The 16,865-nt window shown below is 60.8% G+C and overlaps 1 protein-coding gene across 1 annotated transcript in view; it reads left to right on the forward strand.

The window, feature by feature from the left end:
* Positions 1-16,372: 16,372 nt before the first annotated feature.
* LOC144592542 (uncharacterized) overlaps positions 16,373-16,865 on the forward strand; it is a 57,777-nt gene continuing 57,284 nt past the window's right edge. Inside the window, exon 1 of the mRNA XM_078397117.1 lies at positions 16,373-16,513. The gene's annotated coding sequence lies outside the window, so the exon portion shown is untranslated. The remainder of the gene's footprint in view (positions 16,514-16,865) is intronic.

The following is a 16,865-nucleotide window of genomic DNA, read 5'->3' on the forward strand; positions in this document are numbered from 1 at the left end:
TCCAGCTCCAGCCCCAGCTCCTGCTCCAGCCCCGCCCAGCTCCAGCCCCGCCCAGCTCCAGCTCCAGCCCCGCCCAGCTCCAGCCCCGCCCAGCTCCAGCCCCGCCCAGCTCCAGCTCCAGCCCCGCCCAGCTCCAGCTCCAGCTCCTGCTCCAGCTCCAGCCCCGCCCAGCTCCAGCTCCAGCTCCAGCCCCGCCCAGCTCCAGCCCCGCCCAGCTCCAGCTCCAGCTCCAGCCCCAGCTCCAGCTCCAGCCCCGCCCAGCTCCAGCTCCAGCTCCAGCTCCAGCTCCAGCCCCGCCCCGCCCAGCTCCAGCCCCGCCCAGCTCCAGCTCCAGCCCCGCCCAGCTCCAGCCCCAGCTCCAGCTCCAGCCCCGCCCAGCTCCAGCCCCGCCCAACTCCAGCTCCAGCCCCGCCCAGCTCCAGCCCCGCCCAGCTCCAGCCCCGCCCAGCTCCAGCCCCGCCCAGCTCCAGCTCCAGCCCCGCCCAGCTCCAGCTCCAGCTCCTGCAACCCAATCCCACACGCACTTCGGGTCCGCCTTCAACTCCCCACTGGAGTCGGCGTGGGACCATGTTCAAGATTCAAACTAGTGTCTTGCTCCGAATTCCGCATTGGATGGGCAGTATGATATTTATATATATCTATCTATCTATCTATCTTCTTATACTACTAAAACTCAGATCTTGTGTTATATATATATATATGCGCGTAACAGCGGTTTCTCTGATTTCGTCAAAACGGTGAACCGTAGCGCCACGATTTTTGCACCGCCTTAATCATCACGCGGTTATCTGCTGCAAAATTGTTTTTTATTTAATTCGGTCGCATGTTTTTTAAGTTACAGAGGTTTTAAAGCGCTCCCCCCCCCCTAAATTATAGGGGGCGCTGTGGTGCGGATTTATTGAAGGTCTTCAGATTATGATGTCACAATGCCCCTGTGAGATGGGTGATACATTGTTGCGAATACAGATCGCCGTGAGAAGCACTTGGTCAAGTCAAGTCAATTTTATTTGTATAGCACATTTAAAAACAACCCACGTTGACCAAAGTGCTGTACATCTGAATAGGTACTAAGGAAAAAATGAAACATACAGTGGCACGCCAACAGTTCACAGTACCTCCTCAATGAGCCTCAAACGCTAGGGAGTAGAAATAGGTTTTGTGCCTGGACTTAAAGGAGTGGATGGAGGGGGCAGTTCTGATGGGGAGAGGGATGCTGTTCCACAGTCTAGGAGCTGCAACCGCAAAAGCTCGGTAACCCCTGAGCTCGGTCCCCCATCCACGAAGGGGGACTGGGGAGGGGGACAACAGGGGTCGTTGCGGAGGGGGCTTGGTGGTGGGGGAAAGAGGGGTACTGGGAAAAGGGGAGGTCCCCCTTCCCCCCTCAACCCCTTCATCCCCCCTCCTTCCCACCTCCACCCCCACTCCCTCCCCCCTCCTCTCCCTCCCTCCCAACTCCCTCCCCCCTCCCTCCCCACCTCCCTCACCCCTCCCCCCCTAACTCCCCCCCCTCCCTCCTTCCCTCCATCCCTCCCTCCCCCCTCCCTCCACCCTTCCATCCCACTCCCCCCTCCTTCCACCCTCCCTCCCCCCTCCCGGTTACAATGGAAATCCTACGGGGACGGGCCCAACGGGGAAAGAGGGGTACTGGGAAAAGGGGAGGTCCCCCTCCCTTCCCCTCCACCCCTCCCTCCCCCTCCCCCACTACCCCTCTCCCTCCCCCTCCCCCTCCCCTCCTCCCTCCACACCTCCCTCCTCCCTCCCTCCCCCTTCCCTCCCTCCCCTCCTCCCGGTTACAATGGAAACCCTACGAGGACGGGCCAACGGGGAAAGAGGGGTACTGGGAAAAGGGGAGGTCCCCCTCCCCCCTCCCCTCCCCCTCCCTCCTCCCCCCTCCACCCGCCTCCCTCCCCCCTTCCCCCCCTCCCTCCCCCTCCACTCCTCCATCCACACTTCCCTCCTCCCTCCCTCCCCCTTTTCTCCCTCCCCTCCTCCCGGTTACAATGGAAACCCTATGAGGACGGGCCCAACGAGGAAAGAGGGGTACTGGGAAAAGGGGAGGTCCCCATCCCTCCCCCCTTCCCCCCTCCCCTCCCCCCTCCCTCCCCCCTACCCGCCTCCCTCCCCTCTCCCTCCCCTCTCCCCCCCTTCCCCCCCTCCCTCCCCTCCTCCCTCCACACCTCCCTCCTCCCTCCCTCCCCCTTCCCTCCCTCCCCTCCTCCCGGTTACAATGGAAACCCTACGAGGACAGGCCCAACGGGGAAAGAGGGGTACTGGGAAAAGGGGAGGTCCTCCTCCCTCCCCCTTCCCCCTCCCCTCCCCCCTCCCCTCCCCCTCCCTCCCCCTCCCCCCTCCCTCCCCTCTCCCTCCCCTTCCCCCCTCCCTCCCCCTACCCCCCTCCCTCCCCTCTCCCTCCCCCCTCCCTCCCCCCTCCACACCTCCCTCCTCCCTCCCTCCCCTTCCCTCCCCCCCACTCCCCTCCCGGTTACAATGGAAACCCTACGAGGACGGGCCCAACGGGGAAAGAGGGGTACTGGGAAAAGGGGAGGTCCCCCTCCCTCCCCTTCCCTCCCCCTTCACCCCTCCCCTCCCCCTCCCTCTCCCCCTCCCCCTCCCCCCCTTCCCCCCTCCCCTCCCCCCTCCCTCCCCCTCCCCTCCTCCCTCCACACCTCCCTCCTCCCTCCCTCCCCTCCTCCCGGTTACAATGGAAACCCTACGAGGACGGGCCCAATGGGGAAAGAGGGGTACTGGGGAAAGGGGAGGTCCCCCTCCCTCCCCCCTCCCCTCCCCCCTCCCCTCCCCCCTACCCACCTCCCTCCCCTCTCCCTCCCCCTCCCCTCCCCTCCCCCCTCTCCCCCTCCCTCCCCCACCCCCCTCCCTCCCCCTACCCCACTCCCTCCCCTCTCCCTCCCCCCTTCCCCCTCCCCTCCCCCCCTCCCTCCCCCTCCCCTCCTCCCTCCCCCCCACTCCCCTCCCGGTTACATTGGAAACCCTACGAGGACGGGCCCAACGGGCACACTTGTGCTAGTATAATACTAAAACTCAGATCTTGTGTATATTTTTTTTGTGGTTTGGCCTGATATATTCGTAACAGCGATTGCAGCAAAACGGCGGACCGTAGCGCGACGGTTTTCGCACCGCCTCAATCGCCAATCTCGCGCTCGCTCGGCCGTGATATTTTCATTTAATTTGGTCGCGTGTTTTTTAAGTTACAGAGGTTTTAAAGCGCTGCCCCCCCCCCTTTTTCAGGGGGGCGCTGCGGTGCAGATTTAGTTTTCAGCTTGTGGCTTGTGACAGCTACATTGTTTCGAAAAGTTTCCAGAAAAGGATTTCGTTTTCAGCTTGTGACGGCTACATTGTTTCGAAAAGTTTCCAGAAAAGCACTGATTGTTTTGTTATTGCAAGTCAAGTCAAGTCAAGTCAAGTCAATTATATTTGTATAGCACATTTAAAAACAACCCATGTTGACCAAAGTGCTGCACATCTGATTAGGAAAAAAAAAAAAAAAGAAGGTTATAGTGGTCACTTGACATACACAGATCAGGAGGACGGGCCCAACGGGCACACTTGGAGAGTAAGAGTGGGGCTGGGGGAGGAGAGAATGGGGGGTGTGGGGTCGGGCCCAACGGGCCCGCTTTGAACGGGCACACTTGTTCTAGTCTATCTATCTATCTATATACTATTAAAACTCACTTCTTGTGTATATTTTTTTTTGGGGTTTGACCTGGTATGCGCGTAACAACGGTTTCTCTGATTTCGTCAAAAAAGTGAACCGTAGCGACACGATTTTTGCACCACCTTAATCACCACGCGGTTATCTGCTGCAAAATTGTTTTTTATTTAATTCGGTCGCATGTTTTTTAAGTTACAGAGGTTTTAAAGCGCTCCCCCCCCCCCCTAATTTATAGGGGGCGCTGTGGTGCGGATTTATTGAAGGTCTTCAGCTTGTGATGTCACAATGCCCCTGTGAGATGAGCTCGAGCTGACCCCCCTCCCCCCCCCTTCAGCGTGTGATGTCACAATGGACAAGCAGCTGCTATTGGGTGTCTACTCTTTACAAATTTACATCTTTTTATTTTTAACCTTTTTTTTCAAGGTCTTCAGCTTGTGACGTCACAATGCTTGTGTGAAGCAGCTGATTGTTTTTTAAAGTTGTGTTTTTTATTGCAAGTCACTTAACATACACAGATCAGCATGGGGCCCCTATGCTCGTGGGCCACCGGGGCAAGTGTTTCGAAAAAAGAAAGGGGTGGTCCCCCTTCCACCCTCAACCCCTTCCTCCCCACTCCTTCCCACCTCCATCCCCACTCCCTCCCCCCCTCCTCCCCAACTCCCTCACCATCCCTCCCCACCTCCCTCACCCCTCGGGGACGGGCCCAACGGGGAAAGAGGGGTAATGGGAAAAGGGGAGGTCCCCCTCCCTCCTTCCCCCCTCCCTCCACCTCCCCCCTTCCCCCCTTCCCCCCTCCCCTCCCACCCCTTCCCCCTCCCCTCCCCTCCCCTCCTCCCTCCCTCCCTCCCCGCCTCCCGGTTACAATGGAAACCATACGAGGACGGGCCCATCGGGGAAAGAGGGGTACTGGGAAAAGGGGAGGTCCCCCTCCCTACCCCCTCCCCTCCCCTCCCCCTTCCCCCTCCCCTCCCCCATCCCTCCCCCTCCCCCCCCATACCCCCATCCATCCATCCCCTCTCCCTCCCCCCTTCCCCACTCCCCCACCCCTCCCACTCCCCTCCTCCCTCCACACCTCCCTCCTCCCTCCCTCCCCCTTCCCTCCCTCCCCTCCTCCCGGTTACAATGGAAACCCTACAAGGACGGGCCCAACGGGGAAAGAGGGGTACTGGGAAAAGGGAAGGTCCCCCCCTTCCTCCCTACCCCTCCCCTCCCCCCTCCACACCTCCCTCCCTCCCCCTTCCCTCCCCCCCACTCCCCTCCCGGTTACAATAGAAACCCTACGAGGACGGGCCCAACGGGGAAAGAGGGGTACTGGGAAAAGGGGAGGTCCCCCTCCCCCCTTCCCTCCCCCCTCCCACCACCTCCCCCCCTTCTCCCCTCCCCCCCTTCTCCCCTCCCCCTTCTCCCCTCCCCCCTTCCCTCCCCTCCTCCCTCCACACCTCCCTCCTCCCTCCCTCCCCGCCTCCCCGGTTACAATGGAAACCCTACGAGGACGGGCCCAACGGGGAAAGAGGGGTACTGGGAAAACGGGTGGTCCCCCTCCCTCCCCCCTTCCCCCTCCCCCCTTCCCCCTCCCTCCCCCTCCCCCTACCCCCTCCTTCCCCCCCTTCCCCCCTCCCCCCTCCCTCCCCCTACCTCCCCCTCCACACCTCCCTCCTCCCTTCCTCTCCCCCCCCCACTCCCCTCCCGGTTACAATGGAAACGCTACGAGGACGGGCCCAACGGGGAAAGAGGGGTACTGGGAAAAGGGGAGGTCCCCCTCTCTCCCCCTCCCCTCCCCCTCCCCTCCTCCCTCCACTCCTCCCTCCCCTTCCCTCCCTCCCCTCCTCCCGGTTACAATGGAAACCCTACGAGGACGGGCCCAACGGGGAAAGAGGGGTACTGGGAAAAGGGGAGGTCCTCCTCCCTACCCCCCTACCCCCCTCGCTCCCCTCTTCCCTCCCCTCCCCCCTCCCTCCCCCCCTCCCTCCCATCTCCCTCCCCCCTCCCCCCCTTCCCCCCTCCCCCTTCCCCCCCTTCCCCCCCCTCCACACCTCCCTCCTCCCTCCCTCCCCCTTCCCTCCCCACCACTCCCCTCCTGGTTACAATGGAAACCCTACGAGGACGGGCCCAACGGGCACACTTGTGCTAGTATACTATTAAAACTCAGATCTTGTGTATTTTTTTGGGGTTTGACCTGGTATGCACGTAACAACGGTTTCTCTGATTTCGTCAAAACGGTGAACCGTAGCGCCACGATTTTTGCACCACCTTAATCACCACGCGGTTATCTGCTGGAAAATTATTTTTTATTTAATTCGGTCGCATGTTTTTTAAGTTACAGAGGTTTTAAAGCGCTCCCCCCCCCCCCTAATTTATAGAGGGCGCTGTGGTGCGGATTTATTGAAGGTCTTCAGCTTGTGATGTCACAATGCCCCTGTGAGATGGGTGCAACATTGTTGCGAAAAGCGTGTGACGTCACAATGGACAAGCAGCTGCTATTGGGTGTCTACTCTTTACAAATTTACATTTTTTTATGAGAAGCACTTGGTCAAGTCAAGTCAATTTTATTTGTATAGCACATTTAAAAACAACCCACGTTGACCAAAGTGCTGTACATCTGATTAGGTACTAAGGAAAAAAATGAAACATACAGTGGCACGCAAACAGTTCACAGCACCTCCTCAATGAGCCTCAAACGCGAGGGAGTAGAAATAGGTTTTGAGCCTGGACTTAAAGGAGTGGATGGAGGGGGCAGTTCTGATGGGGAGAGGGATGCTGTTCCACAGTCTAGGAGCTGCAACCGCAAAAGCTCGGTCACCCCTGAGCTTAAGACCGGAAGCTTAGTGACCGGAAATTTTGTGAAAAGACACTGAGAGTGTGTCTGGGGGAGAGAGATCGTTGCGGAGGGGGCTTGGTGGTGGGGGGAAAGAGGGGTACTGGGAAAAGGGGAGGTCCCCCTTCCCCCCTCAACCCCTTCCTCCCCCCTCCTTCCCACCTCCACCCCCACTCCCTCCTAAAACTCCTCCTCCCTCCCCAACTCCCTCCACCCTCCCTCACCCCTCCCCCCTAACTCCCCCCCATCCCCTCCATCCCTCCCTCCCCCTCTCCATTCCCCCTCCCCTCCCCCTCCCTCCCCCTCCCTCCCCCTCCCTCCCCCTCCCCCCTACCCCTCTCCTCTCCCCCCTCCCCTCCCCCCTCCCTCACCCTCCACACCTCCCTCCTCCCTCCCTCCCCTTAACCCCCCCCCCCCCAATCCCCTACCGGTTACAATGGAAACCCTACGAAGACGGGCCCAACGAGGAAAGAGGGGTACTGGGAAAAGGGGAGGTCCACCTCCCCCCCTCACTCCCCCACCACCCCTACCACCCTCCCTCCCCCCTTCCCCCCTCCCCTCCACCCCTCCCCCCCTCCCTCCCTTCCCTGCCTCCCCTCCTCCCGGTTACAATGGAAACCCTACGAGGACGGGCCCAACGGGGAAAGAGGGCTACTGGGAAAAGGGGAGGTCCCCCTCCCTCCCCACTTGCCCCCTCCCCTCCCCCTCCCTCCCCCTCCCTCCCCCCCCTACCCCTCTCCCTCCCCTCCCCCCTTCCCCCCTCCCCTCCCTCCCCCTCCCCTCCCCCTCCACACCTCCCTCCTCCCTCCCTCCCCTTACCCCCCCCCCCACTCCCCTCCCGGTTACAATGGAAACCCTACGAAGACGGGCCCAACGGGGAAAGAGGGGTACTTGGAAAAGGGGAGGTCCCCCTCCCTCCCCCTCCCCCTCCCTCCCCCTCCCCCCCTACCCCCCTCCCTCCCCTCTCCCTCCCCCTCCCCACTTCCCTCCCCCCTCCCCTCCCCCTCCTTCCCCCTCCCCTCCTACCTCCCTTCCCTGCCTCCCCTCCTCCCGGTTACAATGGAAACCCTACGAGGACGGGCCCAACGGGGAAAGAGGGCTACTGGGAAAAGGGGAGGTCCCCCTCCCTCCCCACTTCCCCCCTCCCCTCCCCCTCCCTCCCTCCCCCCTCCCTCCCCCCTCCCTCCCCCCTCCCTCCCCCCCCTACCCCGCCTCCCCTCTCCTTCCCCCCTCCCCCCCTTCCCCCCTCCCCTCCCCCCTTCCCCTCCTCCCTCCACACCTCCCTCCTCCCTCCCTCCCCTTCCCTCCCTCCCCTCCTCCCGGTTACAATGGAAACCCTACGAGGATGGGCCCAACGGGGAAAGAGGGGTACTGGGAAAAGGGGAGGTCCCCCTCCCTCCCCCTCCCTCCCTACCCCCTCCCTCCCCTCTCCCTCCCCCGTCCCCCCTTCCCCCCTCCCCTCCCCTCCCCCACTCCCTCCCCCTCCCCTCCTCCCTCCACACCTCCTCCTCCCCTTCCCTCCCTCCCCTCCTCCCGGTTACAATGGAAACCCTACGAGGACAGGCACAGCGGGGAAAGAGCGGTACTGGGAAAAGGGGAGGTCCCCCTCCCTCCCCCTCCCTCCCTACCCCCCCTCCCCTCCCCTCCTCCCGTCCCCCCTTCCCCCTCCCCTCCCCTCCCCCCCTCCCTCCCCCTCCCCTCCTCCCTGCACACCTCCCTCCTCCCCTTCCCTCCCTCCCCTCCTCCCGGTTACAATGGAAACCCTACGAGGACAGGCACAACGGGGAAAGAGGGGTACTGGGAAAAGGGGAGGTCCCCCTCCATCCCCCTTCCCCTCCCTCCCCCTCCCCCCCTACCCCTCTCCCTCCCCCCTCCCCCCCCTTCCCCCCCTCCCTCCCCCTCCCCTCCTCCCTCCACACCTCCCTCCTCCCTCCCTCCCCCTTTCCTCCCTCCCCTCCTCCCGGTTACAATGGAAAACCTACGAGGACGGGCCCAACGGGCACACTTGTGCTAGTATACTACTAAAACTCAGATCTTGTGTTATATATATATATATATATGCGCGTAACAGCGGTTTCTCTGATTTCGTCAAAACGGTGAACCGTAGCGCCACGATTTTTGCACCGCCTTAATCACCACGCGGTTATCTGCTGCAAAATTGTTTTTTATTTAATTCGGTCGCATGTTTTTAAAGTTACAGAGGTTTTAAAGCGCTCCCCCCCCCCCATAAATTATAGGGGGCGCTGTGGTGCGGATTTATTGAAGGTCTTCAGATTATGATGTCACAATGCCCCTGTGAGATGGGGGATACATTGTTGCGAATACAGGCGCTGTGGTGCGGATTTATTGAAGGTCTTCAGCTTATGATGTCACAATGCCCCTGTGAGATGGGTGATACATTGTTGCGAATACAGATCGCCGTGAGAAGCACTTGGTCAAGTCAAGTCAAGTCAATTTTATTTGTATAGCACATTTAAAAACAACCCACGTTGACCAAAGTGCTGTACATCTGATTAGGTACTAAGGAAAAAAATGAAATATACAGTGGCACGCAAACAGTTCACAGTACCTCCTCAATGAGCCTCAAACGCTAGGGAGTAGAAATAGGTTTTGAGCGTGGACTTAAAGGAGTGGATGGAGGGGGCAGTTCTGATGGGGAGAGGGATGCTGTTCCACAGTCTAGGAGCTGCAACCGCAAAAGCACGGTAACCCCTGAGCTCGGTCCCCCATCCACGAAGGGGGACTGGGGAGGGGGGGGACAACAGGGGTCGTTGCGGAGGGGGCTTGGTGGTGGGGGAAAGAGGGGTACTGGGAAAAGGGGAGGTCCCCCTTCCCCCCTCAACCCCATCATCCCCCCTCCTTCCCACCTCCATCCCCACTCCCTCCCCCCTCCTCCCCCTCCCTCCCCAACTCCCTCCCTCCTCCCTCCCCACCTCCCTCACCCCTCCCCCCCTAACTCCCCCCCTCCCTCCTTCCCTCCATCCCTCCCTCCCCCAATCCCTCCCCCCTCCCTCCACCCTTCCATCCCTCTCACCCTCCCCCCTCCTTCCACCCTCCCTCCCCCCTCCCGGTTACAATGGAAACCCTACGAGGACGGGCCCAACGGGGAAAGAGGGGTACTGGGAAAAGGGGAGGTCCCCCTCCCTCCCCCTTCCCCCCTCCCCTCCACCCCACCCTCCCCCTCCCCCCTACCCCTCTCCCTCCCCCCTTCCCCCCTCCCTCCCCCTCCCCTCCTCCCTCCACACCTCCCTCCTCCCTCCCTCCCCCTTCCCTCCCTCCCCTCCTCCCGGTTACAATGGAAACCCTACGAGGACGGGCCAACGGGGAAAGAGGGGTACTGGGAAAAGGGGAGGTCCCCCTCCCTCCCCCCTCCCCCTCCCTCCCCTCCCCCTCCCCTCCCCCTCCCTCCCCCTCCCTCCCCCCTCCACCCGCCTCCCTCCCCCCTTCACCCCCTCCCCCCTTCCCTCCCCCTCCCCTCCTCCATCCACACTTCCCTCCTCCCTCCCTCCCCCTTCCCTCCCTCCCCTCCTCCCGGTTACAATGGAAACCCTACGAGGACGGGCCCAACGGGGAAAGAGGGGTACTGGGAAAAGGGGAGGTCCCCATCCCTCCCCCCTTACCCCTCCCCTCCCCCCTCCCTTCCCCCCCTACCCGCCTCCCTCCCCTCTCCCTCCCCTCTCCCCCCCTTCCCCCCCTCACCCCCCCTCCTTCCCCTCCTCCCTCCACACCTCCCTCCTCCCTCCCTCCCTCCCCCTTCCCTCCCTCCCCTCCTCCCGGTTACAATGGAAACCCTACGAGGACGGGCCCAACGGGGAAAGAGGGGTACTGGGAAAAGGGGAGGTCCTCCTCCCTCCCCTTCCCCCCTCCCCTCCCCCCTCCCTCTCCCCCCTACCCCTCTCCCTCCCCCTCCCCCCTTCCCCCTCCCCTCCCCCCTCCCCTCCCCCCTCCCTCCCCCTCCCCTCCTCCCTCCACACCTCCCTCCTCCCTCCCTCCCCCTTCCCTCCCTCCCCTCCTCCCGGTTACAATGGAAACCCTACGAGGACGGGCCCAATGGGGAAAGAGGGGTACTGGGAAAAGGGGAGGTCCCCCTCCCTCCCCCCTCCCTCCCCCCTCCCTCCCCCCTACCCACCTCCCTCCCCCCTCCCCTCCCCTCCCCACTCCCCTCCCCTCCCCCCCTCCCCCCTCCCTCTCTCCCCCCTCCCTCCCCCACCCCCCCCCCACTCCCCTCCCGGTTACAATGGAAACCCTACGAGGACGGGCCCAACGGGCACACTTGTGCTAGTATACTATTAAAACTCAGATCTTGTTTATATATTTTTGGGGGGTTTGACATGAATATTTGATATGTTCGCGCATAACAGCGATTGCGGCAAAACGGTGAACCGTAGCGCGACGGTTTTCGCACCGCCTTAATCGCCAACCTCCCAAACGACCGGCCGTGATATTTTCCATTTGATTTAGTCGCATGTTTTTTAAGTTACAGAGTTTTTAAAGCGCTGCCCCCCCCCCCTTTTTCTTCAGCTTGTGATGTCACAATGCCCCTGTGAGATGAGCTCGAGCTGACCCCCCTCCCCCCCCCCTTCAGCGTGTGATGTCACAATGGACAAGCAGCTGCTATTGGGTGTCTACTCTTTACAAATTTACATCTTTTTATTTTTAACCTTTTTTTTCAAGGTCTTCAGCTTGTGACGTCACAATGCTTGTGTGAGATGGGTTCAACATTGTTGCGAAAAGCAGCTGATTGTTTTTTTAAAGTTGTGTTTTTTATTGCAAGTCACTTAACATACACAGATCAGCATGGGGACCCTATGCTCGTGGGCCACCGGGGCAAGTGTTTCGAAAAAAGAAAGGGGAGGTCCCCCTTCCCCCCTCAACCCCTTCCTCCCCACTCCTTCCCACCTCCATCCCCACTCCCTCCCCCCCTCATCCCCAACTCCCTCCCCATCCCTCCCCACCTCCCTCACCTCTCGGGGGCGGGCCCAACGGGGAAAGAGGGGTACTGGGAAAAGGGGAGGTCCCCGCCCTCCCTCCACCTCCCCCCTTCCCCCTTCCCCCCTCCCCCCCTTCCCCCCTCCCACCCCTTCCCCCCTCCATCCCCCTCCCCTCCTCCCTCCCTCCCCCCTCCCTCCCCGCCTCCCGGTTACAATGGAAACCCTACGAGGACGGGCCCAATGGTGAAAAAGGGGTACTGGGAAAAGGGGAGGTCCCCCTCCCTGCCCCCTTCCCCCCTCCCTCCCCCCTCCCTCCACCTCCCCCCTTCCCCCCTCCCCCCCTTCCCTCCCCTCCACCCCCTTCCCTCCCCTCCTCCCTCCACACCTCCCTCCTCCCTCCCTTCCCCCCTCCCTCCCCGCCTCCCAGTTACAATGGAAACCCTACGAGGACGGGCCCAACGGGGAAAGAGGGGTACTGGGAAAACGGGTGGTCCCCCTCCCTCCCCCCTTCCCTCCCCCCTTCCCCCCTCCCTCCCCCACCCCCCTACCCCCTCCCTCCCCTCTCCCTCCCCCCTTCCCCTCCCCTCCCCCCTCCGTCCCCTCCCACTTCCACACCTCCCTCCTCCCTTCCCTCCCCCCCACTCCCCTCCCGGTTACAATGGAAACCCTACAAGGACGGGCCCAACGGGGAAAGAGGGGTACTGGGAAAAGGGGAGGTCCCCCTCCTTCCCCCCCTCCCTCCCCCTCCCTCCCCCTACCCCCTCCCTCCCCCCACTCCCCTCCCGGTTACAATGGAAACCCTACAAGGACGGGCCCAACGGGGAAAGAGGGGTACTGGGAAAAGGGGAGGTCCCCCTCCCTCCCCATTCCCCCCTCCCCTCCCCCTCCCCTCCCCCCTCCCTCCCCCCTCCCTCCCCCCTCCCTACCCCCCTCCCTCCCCCCTCTCCCCTCCCCCTCCCCTCCTCCCTCCTCCCTCCCTCCCACTTCCCTCCCTCCCACTTCCCTCCCTCCCCTCCTCCCGGTTACAATGGAAACCCTACGAGGACGGGCCCAATGGGGAAAGAGGGGTACTGGGAAAAGGGGAGGTTCCCCTCCCTCCCCCCTTCCGCCCCTCCCTCCCCTCTGCCTCCCCTTCCCCCCTTCCCTCCCCCTCCCCCCTACCCCGCTCCCGCCCCTCTCCCCCCCTTCCCCCCTCCCCTCCCCCCTCCCATCCCCCCCTCCCCTCCCCCCTCCACACCTCCCTCCTCCCCACTCCCCTCCCGGTTACAATGGAAACCCTACGAGGACGGGCCCAACGGGCACACTTGTGCTAGTATATTACTAAAACTCAGATCTTGTGAATATATCTGTTTCTATATACGTAACAGTGATTACGGCAAAACGGTGAACCGTCGCGCCACAATTTTTGCACCGCCTTAACCGACAATCTCGCGCTCGCTCGGCCGTGATATTTTCATTTAATTTGGTCGCATATTTTTTAAGTTACGGAGGTTTAAAGCGGATTTATTGAAAACAACGGTGAACCGTAGCGCCACGATTTTTGCACCGCCTTCATCACCGCGCTGAACTCTGCTGGAAAATGGTTTTTTAATTTGATTCGGTCGCGTATTTTGTAAGTTACAGAGGTTTTAGTAAAAAAAAAATTAAAAACAGTCAAGTCAAGTCAATTGTATTTGTATAGCACATTTTAAAACAACCCACGTTGACCAAAGTGCTGCACATCTGATTAGGAAAAAAAAAAAGGAAGTTATAGTGGTCACTTGACATACACAGATCAGGAGGACGGGCCCAACGGGCACACTTGGAGAGTAAGAGTGGGGCTGGGGGAGGAGAGAATGGGGGGTGTGGGGACGGGCCCAACGGGGTCTGAGAATGGGGAATGGGACAACAGGGGTCGTGCGGAGGGGACTTGGTGGTGGGGGAAAGAGGGTTACTGGGAAAAGGGGAGGTCCATATCCCTCCCCTCTCACCCATCCCTCCCTCCCCCTTCTCTCCCCCCCCTCCCTCCCTCCACAAATACCACCCCATCTTTCATCACCCTCCCCCCTCCCTCCCCCCTCCATCCTCAACACATCCCTCCCTCCACCACTCCCTCCCCCTCGATCACTCCACACCTCCCTCCCCCAAACCTCCCTCTCCCTCACTCCCCCCTTCACTCCCTCCCCCCTCCCGGATACAATGGAAACCCTAAGAGGACGGGCCAAAGGGGAGAGTGTGGGGAGAGTAAGAGTGGGGATGGGGGAGGAGAGAATGGGGGAGTGGGGAATGGGCCCAACGGGCCCACTTTGTCTAGTCTATCTATCTATCTATCTATCTATCTATCTATCTATATACTACTAAAACTCAGATCTTGTGTTATATATATATATAACACTGATGTCGGCTGAATACGGCAATTCCGGCAAAACGGTGAACCGTAGCGCCACGACTTTTGTACCGCCTTAATCAGCATGCGGTTCGCTGCTGGAAAATGATATTTTTATTTAATTCGGACGCATATTTTTTAAGTTACAGAGGTTTAAAAGTGCTGCCCCCCCTGATTTATCGAAGTTTTGACAGAAGGGGGGCGCTGCGGTGCGGATTGTGATGTCACAATGCCCCTGTGAGATGGACTCGAGCTGACCCCCCTTCCCCCCCCCCAGCGGTATTCAGCGTGTGACGTCACAATGCCCCTGTGCTACATTGTTGCGAAGAGCTGTCAAGTCAAGTCCATTTTATTTGTATAGCACATTTAAAAACAACCCACGTTGACCAAAGTGCTGTACATCTGATTAGGTACTAAGGAAAAAATGAAACATACAGTGGCACGCAAACAGTTCACAGCGCCTCCTCAATGAGCCTCAAACGCTAGGGAGTAGAAATAGGTTTTGAGCCTGGACTTAAAGGAGTCGATGGAGGGGGCAGTTCTGATGGGGAGAGGGATGCTCTTTCCACCCTCCCCCTCTCTCCCTCCCCCCTCCCCCCTTTCCCCCCCTCCCCCCCTTTCCGCCCTCCCCTTCCACCCTCCCCTCCCCTCCCCCCTCCCTCCCCCTTCCCTCCCCCCACTCCCCTTCCCCCTTCCCCCTCCCCTCCTCCCTCCACACCTCCCTCCTCCCCCCCTCCCCCTTCCCTCCCTCCCCTTCTCCCGGTTACAATGTAAACCCTACGAGGACGGGCACAATGGGGAAAGAGGGGTACTGGGAAAAGGGGAGGTCCCCCTCCCTCCGCCCTTCCCCTCCCCCCTCCCTCCCCCTCCCCCTCTCTCCCTCCCCCTCCCCCTCTCTCCCTCCCCCCTTCCCCCCCTCCCCTTCCCCCCCTCCCCTCCCCTACCCCCTCCCTCCCCCTCCCCTCCTCCCTCCACACCTCTCTCTCTCCCCCTTCCCTCCCTCCCCTCCTCCCGGTTACAATGGAAACCCTACGAGGACGGGCCCAACGGGCACACTTGAGATGGGTGCTACAGTGAGAAGCACTATGTGACCGCGAATGTTTCAAAACAAGCACTTAAAAAGCACTTATCTCTTTTTAAAGTATATTTTTTTATTGCAAGTCACTTAACATACACAGATCAGCATTGGGCCCATATGCTCGTGGGCCACCGGGGCAAGTGTTTCGAAAAAAGCACTGAGAGTGTGTATGGGGAGAGAGAGAATGGGGGGGGGGTCTGTGAATGGGGACTGGGGACAACAGGGGTCGTTGCGGAGGGGGCTTGGTGGTGGGGGAAAGAGGGGTACTGGGAAAAGGGGAGGTCCCACTTCCCCCATCAACCCCTTCCTCCCCCCTCCTTCCCACCTCCATCCCCACTCCCTCCCCCCCTCCCTCCCCCCTCAATCCCAACCTCCATCACCACTCAGCCCCTAACTCCCCCCCTCCCTCCTTCCCTCCATCCCACCCTCCCCCACTCCCTCCCCCCTCCCTCCACCATTCCATCCCTCTCCCCCTCCCCCCTCCTTCCACCATCCCTCCACCCCTCCCGGTTACAATGGAAACCCTACAGGGACGGGCCCAACGGGGAAAGAGGGGTACTGGGAAAAGGGGAGATCCCCCTCCCTCCCCCCTTCCCCCTCCCTCCCCCCCTCCCCCCTACCCCCCCTCCCCTCTCCCCCTCCCTCCCCCTACCCCTTCACTCCCCCCTTCCCCCCTCCCCTCCCTCCCCCCTCCTCCCTCCCTCCCCCTTCCCTCCCTCCCCTCCTCCCGGTTACAATGGAAACCCTACGAGGACGGGCCCAACGGGGAAAGAGGGGTACTGGGAAAAGGGGAGATCCCCCTCCCTCCCTCCCCCCTCACTCCCCCTTACCTCCCCCCTACCCCCCTCCCTCCCCTCTCCCTCCCTCCTCCCCCCTCCCTCCCCCCTCACTCCCTTCTCCCTCCCCCCTCCCTCCCCCTCCCCTTCCCCCCTCCCTCCCCTTCCCCCCTCCCCTCCCTCCCCCTCCCCCCTACCCCCTTCCCTCCCCTCTCCCTCCCTCCCTTCCCCCCTCCCCTCCCCCCCTCCCTCCCCCTCCCCTCCCCCCTCCACACCTCCCTACTCCCTCCCTCCCCCTTCCCTACCCCCACTCCCCTCCCGGTTACAATGGAAACCCTACGAGGACGGGCCCAACGGGCACACTTGTTCTAGTATACTACTAAAACTCAGATGTTGTGTATATATATATATATAACACTGATGTCGGCTGAATACGGCAATTCCGGCAAAACGGTGAACCGTAGCGCCACGATTTTTGTACCGCTTTAATCAGCATGCGGTTCGCTGCTGGAAAATGATATTTTTATTTAATTCGGACGCATATTTTTTAAGTTACAGAGGTCTAAAGGCGCTGCCCCCCTCATTTATCGAAGTTTTGACAGAAGGGGGGCGCTGCGGTCCGGAATTGCTAAGTACGCATGCGCGGAATCTCCACACTCAGTACACAACACGCATGCGCGGAATATCCTCACACGCACAAAAACAATGGACGCCGTTAGCGGAGCAAGCCCGCGATCACCGGCACACCTCTCCTCTCTCCCCTTGCTTCTCTCCTCTCTCTAAAAACCCGGAGAACATCTCCCCGCAAAACAACCCCCCCTCCCAACTCACTCTCTCCCCCCTCAACAAATACCGCAACATCTGTCATCACAAAACGGGTAAGAGTAGGGCTGGGGGAGGAGAGAATGGGGGGAGTGGGGACGGGCCCAACGGGCCCGCTTCCAACGGGCACACTTGTTCTAGTATACTACTAAAACTCAGATCTTGTAGCTTTGTATATATATTCCACTGATGTCGGCTGAATACGGCAATTCCGGCAAAACGGTGAACCGTAGCGCCACGATTTTTGTACCGCCTTAATCAGCATGCGGTTCGCTGCTGGAAAATGATCTTTTTATTTAATTCGGACGCATATTTTTTAAGTTACAGAGGTCTAAAACTGCTGCCCCCCCCTCATTTATCGAAGTTTTGACAGAAGGGGGGCGCTGCGGTCCGGCAGTGCTCAGTACG

Source organism: Rhinoraja longicauda, chromosome 4, assembly GCF_053455715.1.
Source record: "Rhinoraja longicauda isolate Sanriku21f chromosome 4, sRhiLon1.1, whole genome shotgun sequence".
Lineage (NCBI taxonomy): Eukaryota > Metazoa > Chordata > Chondrichthyes > Rajiformes > Arhynchobatidae > Rhinoraja > Rhinoraja longicauda.